This window comes from Rattus norvegicus, chromosome 6, assembly GCF_021556685.1.
Source record: "Rattus norvegicus strain SHRSP/BbbUtx chromosome 6, alternate assembly SHRSP_T2T, whole genome shotgun sequence".
Classification (NCBI taxonomy): Eukaryota; Metazoa; Chordata; class Mammalia; order Rodentia; family Muridae; genus Rattus; species Rattus norvegicus.
In genome coordinates this window covers 105,847,925-105,858,576 of record NC_141539.1, presented here as the reverse complement: position 1 = coordinate 105,858,576, position 10,652 = coordinate 105,847,925, and the positions used below count along the sequence as shown (strand labels likewise).

General features: G+C 45.1%; 2 pseudogenes; one reads left to right on the top strand and one right to left on the bottom strand.

Moving 5' to 3' along the window:
- Positions 1-3,043: 3,043 nt before the first annotated feature.
- Positions 3,044-3,768, bottom strand: LOC148005357 (dnaJ homolog subfamily C member 17 pseudogene; annotated as a pseudogene).
- A 3,531-nt stretch (positions 3,769-7,299) lies between these two features.
- On the top strand, positions 7,300-10,369 carry LOC134479419 (pre-mRNA-splicing factor CWC22 homolog; annotated as a pseudogene).
- Positions 10,370-10,652: the final 283 nt, after the last annotated feature.

Genomic DNA, 10,652 nt, shown 5'->3' with positions numbered 1-10,652 from the left:
TTTATATGGACTTTTATTTACTTTTCAGACATGATACGATTGAGTGCCCCGCAGCTGCTGAGCAAGCATTTGTAGCTTGTACATTGGCAGAATGCACCAAAAGCTTATGTTGTGACCTGTTGTTGTAAAAATATAAAAAATTTAAAAAAAGTATAAGGTTGTCTTTTATCCTGCTAGATCCGGCACCGTGGTGCCCCAAGAAATCTGCTAGATATCCTGGGAGAAACACATCCCAACTCTGTGGTGGCCCAGACCAGCCGCCCCACATTCTATTACACTTAAATCTACACCTGAAAGACCACACAACACAATAACCTTTGACCCAATTGGTATGTTATCATTGTCCATTGAAACATACAAAGCCCAGTACCATCCATCCCATAAGAACATTAATAACAACCTGTAAACACACAGAGCAGAATCTTGAAGTCACCTGCCATGGCTTCTCTCCCTCTCTCTCCTTGCTCTTCTCTCTCCTTTCCATCCCAGTCTCCACCTCTTCCTTCAAACTTTTCTCCCGCCTCTCCTTCCATCTCACCCAATGACAGGCCTCCTTCTATCCTGTCCCTGACTCTCACCTGTATTTTACAAATTCAATGGAGATAAGGTTCTGGTGAAGTCACCTGAATCCTGAGTTCTTGACTGTCCTTGAAGAAGTGGAATTAGCATCAAAATAAAGATAACTCCAGGGCAAACCACAACAGAGATAATTTTGAAAATAAAGAATCTTGGAAAAAACCCCTGAGAGTTAACAATGCATTATTTATTCTGTCCTTGGGTTGTTTTTTTTTTTTAAGTGTTTGTTTGTTTGTCCGTTTTTACTTTCTTTTTTATTTAATCGGCATCTCTTTTGATAGTACAATTGACTCTTTCTAGAATAACTTGTCCCATGGGATTATATGGTATATTGTAACAGGTTTTATATTCTTATATGCTAGGAATTGTTGCACCTTATTGGATAAGATCTTGTAGTGGCTATTCCTGGTTGTTAACTAGATTATATCTGGAATGAACTAAAATCCAGAACTGGAAGGCTCACCTTTGATCCTGATCTTGAGGCTGGGAGATACAAGTTTCTGGCCTGGATCTTGGTATGGAGATCTGCAGGCAAAGTGGCTATGAATCCCAGGAACTTAAGGCAAAGAGATCTCTGAATCAAAGGTCAACTGGGACAAAGCAAGTCCCAGAGCCATGGGAGGTGGTACACACCTTTAATCTGGGATGGACCTTTAATCCGTACACACCTTTAATCTGGGACACACCTCCTGCTGGAGACCTACATAAGGACACTGGAAGGAGCAAAGAGTCTGTCTCTTGTTGCCTGCCTGCCTCCTGGGAGGAAGCCATTGCTAGATCCTTGGACTTCCATTCACAGCTGCTGCTGCTGATCGTTGTTGGTGAGTTGGACTACAGACTGTAAGTCATCAAACAATTCTCTTGCTGTGTAGAGACTACCAATAAGTTCTGTGACTCTAGAGAAACCTCATTAAGTCAATATGTGAGAGCATCTTCACTTTTAATTTGTGCAGGCATCTCCGTAACTGCAGAACATTGAGATCTGCAGGGGCTAGGAACTGGGATAGAGGAAGGGGGCGAGATCACCATGGCAGGGAAGAAGAGCAGACACATACAGGCCTGCCTCAGTCTACTTGCCTAGTCATTGGTTGTTGGCTCTTTGTTGATCAATCAAAAACCATCTGGGGATGAAGATCTTTAGCATTTTGACACTCTGATTCCCATTTTTGGAGGCAGGATTCATTTAAAGCATTAGCATCAATCCCCCAAAACTTAGGACATTATATTATTTGTCTTGTTAAGGGATGGAAGTTTTGTTCTTTAAACCTTTCCCATAAACATGTCTGTCAAGAAAATTAGAGGATTCTAAACCTGTTTGCTATTAGTAATTTGTCCATTTCATCATTTCCTTGAGCCAATGAACCAGGCACCCTGTATAAGTAAACCAAGTATGGAACTCCTGGGAGTTGTAGTATCAATTCAAGTTTAGGCTAGAATTCTCCAAAGAGTTCTTACAGATGGATCTCTACACGCTGCTGGGCTTTAGAATGTCTTTGAGATCTGCAATACAGAAAGCATCTTTATTGTCAGGGGAAGAAACAACTTCTTCTTCTTCTTCTTCTTCTTCTTCTTCTTCTTCTTCTTCTTCTTCTTCTTCTTCTTCTTCTTCTTCTTTTTTTTTTTTTTTTCCGGAGCTGGGGACCGAAACCAGGGCCTTGCGCTTCCTAGGCAAGCGCTCTACCACTGAGCCAAATCCCCAACCCCCTTCTTCTTCTTCTTCTTCTTCTTCTTCTTCTTCTTCTTCTTCTTCTTCTTCTTCTTCTTCTTCTTCTTCTTCCTCCTCTTCTTCTTCCTCTTCCTCTTCCTCTTCCTCCTCCCCCTACCCCTCCCCCTCCACCTCCTCCCCCTCCTCCTCCTCCTCCTCCTCCTCCTCCTCCTCCTCCTCTTCTTCTTCTTCTTCTTCTTCTTCTTCTTCTTCTTCTTCTTCTTCTTCTTCTTCTTCTTCTTCTTCTTCCTGCTCCTTCTCCTCCTCCACCTCCTTCTTCTTTCTTCTTCTTGGTGTAGAATATCCTTGGCAGTATAGCCTTCATTGAGGAAATAGCAATCAAGCTTTTCCCTAGTAAAGCTGCTCACGGTTCTTGATATGCCTACAGTGAAAAAGCACTGGGCCACTGCTGGTCAGACCAGTGGTGAGGACATCACCAAACTCTGAGGATCATCTGGCCATTTGCAGAAACTGATTCAAGGTGGCACCAAGCTTCTCGCTAGGGTGGCTGTTGGTGATGTCTGCAGGTTCTGACCCTCAGTGTTCTTAATGTTAGTGAAAATGAAACGACTTTAGTATGGAAACCTGCAAAAATATTAAGGGGATGTGGCTATGCTTATGTATCTACAGAGAAGGAAAAACAAGGCTACCAACAGAACCTTATAAACATTTTCTCTGAGTACGGAAAACCTGCAGACATCACCAACAGCCACCCTAGCCCATTACCAAGCAGCTGGTCTTTAGTAACAGTTATTCCACTTGTTAATCACAAGGGCTGGTTCTGACTTCACTTCTGACGGCCAGCTCCGCAGCTCTGACAGTTGCATACCCCACTATGCCTTGCCTGCCTTCTTTCTGTAAAGTACCAATTAAGAACCTCCTTATACTTGTGTAAAATCCTCAGGAGGACATCTCAGGAGTAAGCCCCCTTGGGACTCAGCCTCCTTCTTGCATGTCCACTTAAGCTTTAGTTTGGGGGTTCCTTTGCCTTCTCGATTTTCTGTTCTTCCTCTTAGCCTCTGTTCTCGGTCCTGGCGGGTCTGCTCCTGGATCAGCCTTTGTTGCTCTTCCAACTGACGGGAACCCTCTTCTCGAAATCGAGCAATCTCCTGTTCTAGTGTGGTGGTGCTCCTGCTCTCCTCCTCTTCCTCAGTACCCTGGGCCTGGGCCTGCCACTCCCTGGCCTCCTGGTCGAGCTTCAGTTTCTTCCTGTTCTCCTCGAGTCTCTGGGTCCTTTCTGTGGCCCGCTTCCTGGCTCTCCTTTCCTTGTCATAAGCAGCCCTGGCTGCAGCATCAGTCAGAACCTCCAAGGCGTGGGACAGCAGGTGGAAGAGTTCAGCTGCTCTGGGGTTATCTGGATTTTTGTCTGGGTGGCAGGAGAGTGCTTTTTGTCTATAGGCCTTCTTCACCTCTGTGTTTGCCACCTTCTCTTCGACACCCAGCAGTGTGTACAGATCCATCTGTAAGAGCTCTTTGGTCACCGTCATGATTCTACCCTAAACCTGCATTGATACAACTCCCAGGAGTCCTGTACATGATTTTCTTATACAGGGTACTTGGTTCATTGTCTCAAGAAAATCATAGTGGTTGGGTGTGTTCTGTCCAGACATGGGCCAAGATTTGAAAAGCTAACATTAGTTCCGAATCACAGGATTGAACCAGGAACTCTCACATTGGTGCCACGACTCAGATGCACCTCATGAGGATTTTGATATTCCCGAGCCCATGTGGCCTGGCACCCCTGCCCCACTGCCACCGAACTCTGGAGCAGAGGATAGGCCTTCCTCACCACATGTCTGTTGTCTGCAGTTGGGACCATCCTGGTCTACCCTGGGCTTGTGGCAGGGAGCCTTTGTAAAGATGGATGGAACTGTGCACTCCCAGGACAAAGTCACATTGCCCTAGCATTGCAGGGCAAGCCTCTTGGGCGCACATGACCCGAGATTGCTACTGAGGGTCCTGATGTTGAGCAGTGCCTTTACACCTGCTGCCACCTCTGTGTGCATCACGGAGATTAAATCACCGCTGCTGTCTCACCAGCTAAGCCATCAGACCACCAACACCTTAGATCCTGATCTTGAGGCTGGGAGATATAGGTTTCTGGCCTGGATTTTGGTATGAAGATCTTGAGGCAAAGTGACTATGAATCCCAGGAGCTTAAGGCAAAGAGATCTGAGTTCAAGGTCACCTGGGACAAAGCAAGCCCCAGAGCCAGGTGTGGTGGTACACACCTTTAATCTGGGACATACCTTCTGCTGGAGACTTACATAAGGACATTTTCGGAAGGAAAGAGTCTGTCCTTTGTTGCCTGCCTGCCTCCTGGGGGGAAGCCAGTGCTAGATCCTAGATTCACAGCTGCTGCTGCTGATCATTGTTGGGGAGTTAGACTACAGACTGTAAGTCATTAACCAATTCTCTTAGTATGTAGAGACTACCAATAAGTTCTGTGACTCTAGAAAAACCTCACTAAGACAATATGTGAGAGCATTTTCACTTTTAATTTGTGCAGGCATCTCCATAATTGCAGAACTTTGAGATATGCAGGGGCTAGGCACTAGGACAGAAGAAGGGGGGAGATCACCATGGCAGAGAAGAAGAGCAGACACATACAAGCCTGCCTCAGTCTACCTGCCTAGTCATTGCCTGTTGGCTCTTTGTTGATCAATCAAAAACCTTTTAGGGTTGAGGATCTTTAGCATTTGGACACTCAGATTCCCAATTTGAGGAGCAGGATTGATTCATTTAAAGAATCAATTTAGCCCCAATCACCCAAAACGTAGGACATTGTATTATTTGTCTTGTTAAGTGTCACGCCCACCTCGGCCAGCAAGGAAGATGCAACACTGTCAGATTCTTCTCAACAGCCTTTATTTCAGGAACACCACATTGTCGATACGGGGGACCCTGAGCAACAAAGGCACTCGCCTTATATACAAAACAGACTATGGCTGTATATTTGTCCTCTAGGGATTGGTGGAGCATGAAATACCTTATTAGCAGGAATATCACCCTGGCCTTGTAGATGCCGGAGGTATGCCAACACATGCACTGTACGGTTGTTTACCACAAACAACCACCGGATGTCAGCGCCATCTTTTTATCTATATGTGCCACTCCCTACAACTCCCCCTTCTTTGTTTTATAAAAAAAAACATTAGATAGAAGTAGTGGTCTGAGAGAGATCAGACATGCCTCGCAGAGTGCCCAGCTCGGCCATGGAGAGCCACTCTTGCAGTTAGGACTGCACCCCAATGGCGAGAAATGAACTTATGCTGTAACACACAGTTCTGGGCTATACGTGTGTGTTTATTGGGGGAGAAACTGGGCAGAGGAGCATTTGACCAGCCTGTATGTTTAAACGGGGTGTAGCCACCTCTGTCTATGACTTGTCTAGATCAGGGTGTCACATCAATATTGCCATTGCTCCTGTCTCAGGTCGTTCCCCTAGGAGACTTGGCCTTGCCCGTCATTGGGTTACCCTATTTCCACCAGGCCCCGTGTCTTAGGTTGGTCCAAGCCCGAGGAAAGTTGCCCGTCTCTGGATACAATGACTTCACATGATCATGACAAAAATGGTCTAGGGCGAACTCTTAATTTTTTAAAGAGGGCAGCCATATGTTGGGTGACGCACCATTTTCAATGGCGACCATAGCCTGGTAAACAATCGCTTTGTGTCTAGCATGTTCTCGTTGTAATCGGCAGAAGAGCCATAGACATACTCCACATCCCAAGAGGACAATGGCCCCCCAGGCAAACATGCCAGCCCATTCCTTAAAAAAGGAAAAAGCATTAGTAACCCATGAGGTGAAATCTCCAAACATGATGGGTTCCAATCTAGTGTTGTTAAGGACAGCAATTTGCATCAGCATTTGTCTCGATAGTTGCTCTGCTTTCATGGACCAGTTTCCTTTCAGGTAATTCGAGATTTCTTTGCCCTGTTGAGAATACTGAGAAAAATTAGCTTGCAAAGGAGTAATGCATAAACCTCTAAGGGAGGAAACACAGGACAGCTGTGTCATATGATATAATGCTTCAATTTATTCTTGGATTAAATCTATCCATTGATTAGCTAATAGAAAGCCAGAGGCCAAGTGGGTAAGACTCTATGATAGGTAGAGTTATCTAGTGTGTGATTGCCTTGCCCCGGCCATGATGGAAAACTACAATTATGCATCATAATTAAAGTTGTGATGTTCAGATCAGCGGAATTATCGACTGATGTGTCTCTGCTGCCTGAAGAGGCTCCTTGGGTAACTTGTCTCAAAGCAGCCAGGATGGCCCCAGTGCCCATAGCACTACTGCTCATAGGATCTAACCAATTAGCCAATGTGGTCCTTCGCAGCCATATAGAAGGCTGGGAGGAATTTTTAAGAGTAAAACATAATGTACGCAACAAGGAAAGATTAGTGGCAGTATACCGTTGGGGCAATTCTCCATTTTGCACTATACAGGGAACATCACGCAAACAGGAGGTGGAGAAAAAAGTTGGCAAAACAGTAGAATTGCTATGAACTGGCATAGGTACTGGCCAGGATCTGGCAATAGCCCACAGCGTGAGTGAATCAACCTGGATTACCATTCCCAGCAATAATAGAGTGCATAGTTCTATCGTCAGGAGGAGCAGGAGGCAGTTTGCGAGTCAAACGCTCAGGTACCCAGATTGGATTGTCTTGATTCTGTGGAAAAACACAACAGCTCCCCTAGATCTCGAAAGCATGGGATCTGGGCCACACAATTCACCAGTTAAGACATCTTTTCACTTTACTTCTGTATTAGTCATAGGTGTAGTAGCAGCATGGCGATCCGCAGCAGAGCGGCCATGTGCATCCAAAATTAAGAAATTTAGAGCTAGAGTCTGTTGCTGTAAAAATATATAACATAGAAAAGAGTATTTGTTTTTACCCCGCTAGGTCCTCACTGTGGTGCCCCAAGATATCTGCTAGATATCTCGGCGCAAATACGGCCCAGCCACACACTTTCCTACACTCAAACCCTCACATGAAAGAACACACAACATCACTTCCGGTGTGATGGCGGCGCGGTGGAGCTTTCGGTGACGTGTGGAGACAGAAAACTGACAAGGAACTCAGACCATTGAGTACGTGTCACTTGAAAAAACCTGAAGAATCTGGTTTATCGGGTCAGCCGACAGCAGAAAATGAAAAGTAGTGTGGCACACATGAAATCCTCTGGTCACGACAGAAGGGAGAGCCACAATTCATACCACAGGAGGAGCTCCTCCCCAGAAGACAGATATACAGAACAAGACCGGTCCCCCCGGGATAGAGACTATTCTGATTACAGCCGGTCAGACTATGAGCGATGCAGAAGAGGATACTCTTACGATGACAGCATGGAATTACGAAGCAGGGACCAAGAGAAACGCAGAGAGAGAGAAAGAGACGCAGACCATCGGAAACGGTCCCGGAAATCCCCGTCTCAGGAAAGGAGGAGCCCAGACCGAGGAGTGAGCCAGAGTTCTACTCAGGAAGAACCGACATCGAAGAAGAAGAAGAAGGATGAGCAGGACCCGCTGCTCACCCGCACCGGGGGAGCGTATATTCCTCCTGCAAAGCTCAGGATGATGCAGGAGCAGATTACGGATAAAAACAGCTTAGCATACCAGAGGATGAGCTGGGAGGCTCTGAAGAAATCCATCAATGGTCTCATCAACAAGGTCAACATCTCGAATATAAGCATCATTATCCAAGAGCTCCTTCAAGAGAACATCGTCAGAGGGAGAGGACTGCTGTCCAGATCTGTTCTGCAAGCACAGAGCGCTTCTCCCATCTTCACTCACCTTTATGCAGCTTTGGTGGCGATAATCAACTCAAAGTTCCCACAGATTGGAGAACTGATCCTCAAGAGACTAATTATTAATTTTCGGAAAGGATACCGAAGGAACGATAAGCAACTTTGCCTGACTGCTTCAAAATTTGTGGCACATCTAATTAACCAAAATGTGGCACATGAGGTTCTGTGCCTGGAGATGCTCACTTTGCTGCTAGAGAGACCAACAGATGACAGTGTTGAAGTAGCTATCGGCTTCCTCAAGGAGTGTGGTCTCAAATTAACCCAGGTGTCACCAAGGGGAATCAATGCAATCTTTGAACGCCTGCGAAACATTCTGCATGAGTCCAAGATTGACAAAAGAGTCCAGTACATGATTGAAGTGATGTTTGCTGTACGGAAGGATGGATTCAAGGACCACCCTGTTATTCTGGAAGGACTTGACTTAGTGGAAGAGGATGATCTGTTTACACACATGCTCCCCTTGGAGGAAGACTACAATCCAGAAGATGTTCTTAATGTTTTTAAGATGGATCCTAATTTTATGGAGAATGATGAGAAGTACAAGGTTATTAAAAAACAAATCCTTGATGAAGGAGACAGTGACTCAAACACAGACCAGGAAGCAGGAAGTAGTGAAGATGAGGAGGAGGAGGAAGACGAGGAGGAAGGAGAAGAGGAGGAAGGAGGACAAAAAGTAACTATCCATGATAAAACAGAAATCAACCTAGTCTCGTTTCGCCGTACAATATATCTTGCTATTCAGTCAAGTTTAGATTTTGAAGAATGTGCACACAAGTTGCTGAAAATGGAGTTTGCTGAGAGCCAAACAAAAGAACTCTGCAACATGATACTTGATTGCTGTGCCCAACAAAGAACCTATGAAAAATTTTTTGGCCTGTTAGCTGGGCGGTTTTGTATGCTGAAAAAAGAGTACATGGAATCATTTGAAAGTATATTCAAGGAACAGTACGATACCATCCACCGCCTAGAGACAAACAAACTGAGAAATGTTGCTAAGATGTTCGCTCACCTTTTATACACAGACTCACTTCCGTGGAGTGTTCTCGAGTGTATAAAGCTGAGTGAAGAGACGACGACATCATCCAGTAGGATTTTTGTCAAGATCTTCTTCCAGGAGCTGTGTGAATACATGGGTCTTCCTAAACTGAATGCGAGGTTAAAGGATGAAACTCTTCAACTGTTCTTTGAAGGACTGTTACCCCGAGACAACCCACGCAACACCCGGTTTGCCATCAACTTCTTCACTTCCATAGATCTCGGAGGATTGACGGATGAACTTCGAGAACATCTGAAAAATACGCCCAAGGTCATTGTAGCCCAGAAACCAGACGCTGAGCAGAAGAAACCGGTCCTGACATCTTCATCTTCAGAGTCTTCCTCGGGGTCTGATTCCTCTGACTCAGATTCTGACAGCAGCGAGAGCAGCTAAGAGTCCTCCAGTGAAGCGAGCAACTCCTCCTCCTACTCCAGCAGTCAGAGCTCTGCCTCAGCTAAAGGTACAAGAAAGAAAAGACAAGGAAAGGCCAGAGGTGAAGAAGTAGATAAGTTAGCTAGGAGCCACCAGGCACGTGACAGGCAGCGAGAAGGAGGCAGAGAGGACCAAAGGCATCAGGAAGGGAGGACTGAGAGAGCAAGGTCTTAAAGATACAGAGCTCAGAACTCACGAGATGCAGACTGGCGAGATCCCCCAGCAAAGCACATGGAGGACACAAGTCATGAGAATAGTTACAGCAGAGTTGGCAATGGCCGAGAACAAGGCTCGCACAGAGAGCCAGGAGACAGGCATGGCGAGCCAAAGAAGAAGCAGCGAGAGAGAAGAGATTCTTTTTCTGAAAATGAGAAGCAAAGAACCCGAAATCAGGACAGTGATAATGTTAGAAGAAAAGATCGCTCCAAGTCAAGAGAGAGGAGTAGGAAGCATGCTGGTCATAAAGGAGATGATGACGACAGGTATCAGAACGGTGCTGAGAGACGCTGGGAAAAACCTAGCAGATATGCTGAAAATTCTAGAGAATCAAAGAGAAGTCAGGACCGGAGGAGAGAAAAGTCTCCAACAAAACACAAATAACTCTAATGACAACTGGACTCGCCTTACATTCAGTCCAATGTCCTTTTTACATTGATGGATTTTATAGAGAACTCTGTATAAAGTACCTGTTTGTAAATTGTAAAGATTTTTTTGACATGTTTTATACTTGATATATCTCAAGGTTCTTTGTGTAAAATCATAAAGAAAAGGGACTCAACAAAGGGGTAAATCTTATGTTTTGTGAATAAAAGGAACAAATGTTCATTGAATCATTAAAAAAAAAAAGAACACACAACACAATAATCTTAGATCCAATTGGTAAGATATAATTGCCCACTCAAACATACAAAGCCCGGTACCATCCATCCCTTGAGAACATTAACAACAACCTATAAATACACAGAGCAGAATCTTAACATCACCTGCCATGGCTTCTCACCTCTCTCAGTCTCCCCTTCTTCTCTAGTAAGAACTAATAACAAAAGGATGGAGAGATGGTTAGGACCTGGGTGTTAGATGCCAAGTGGC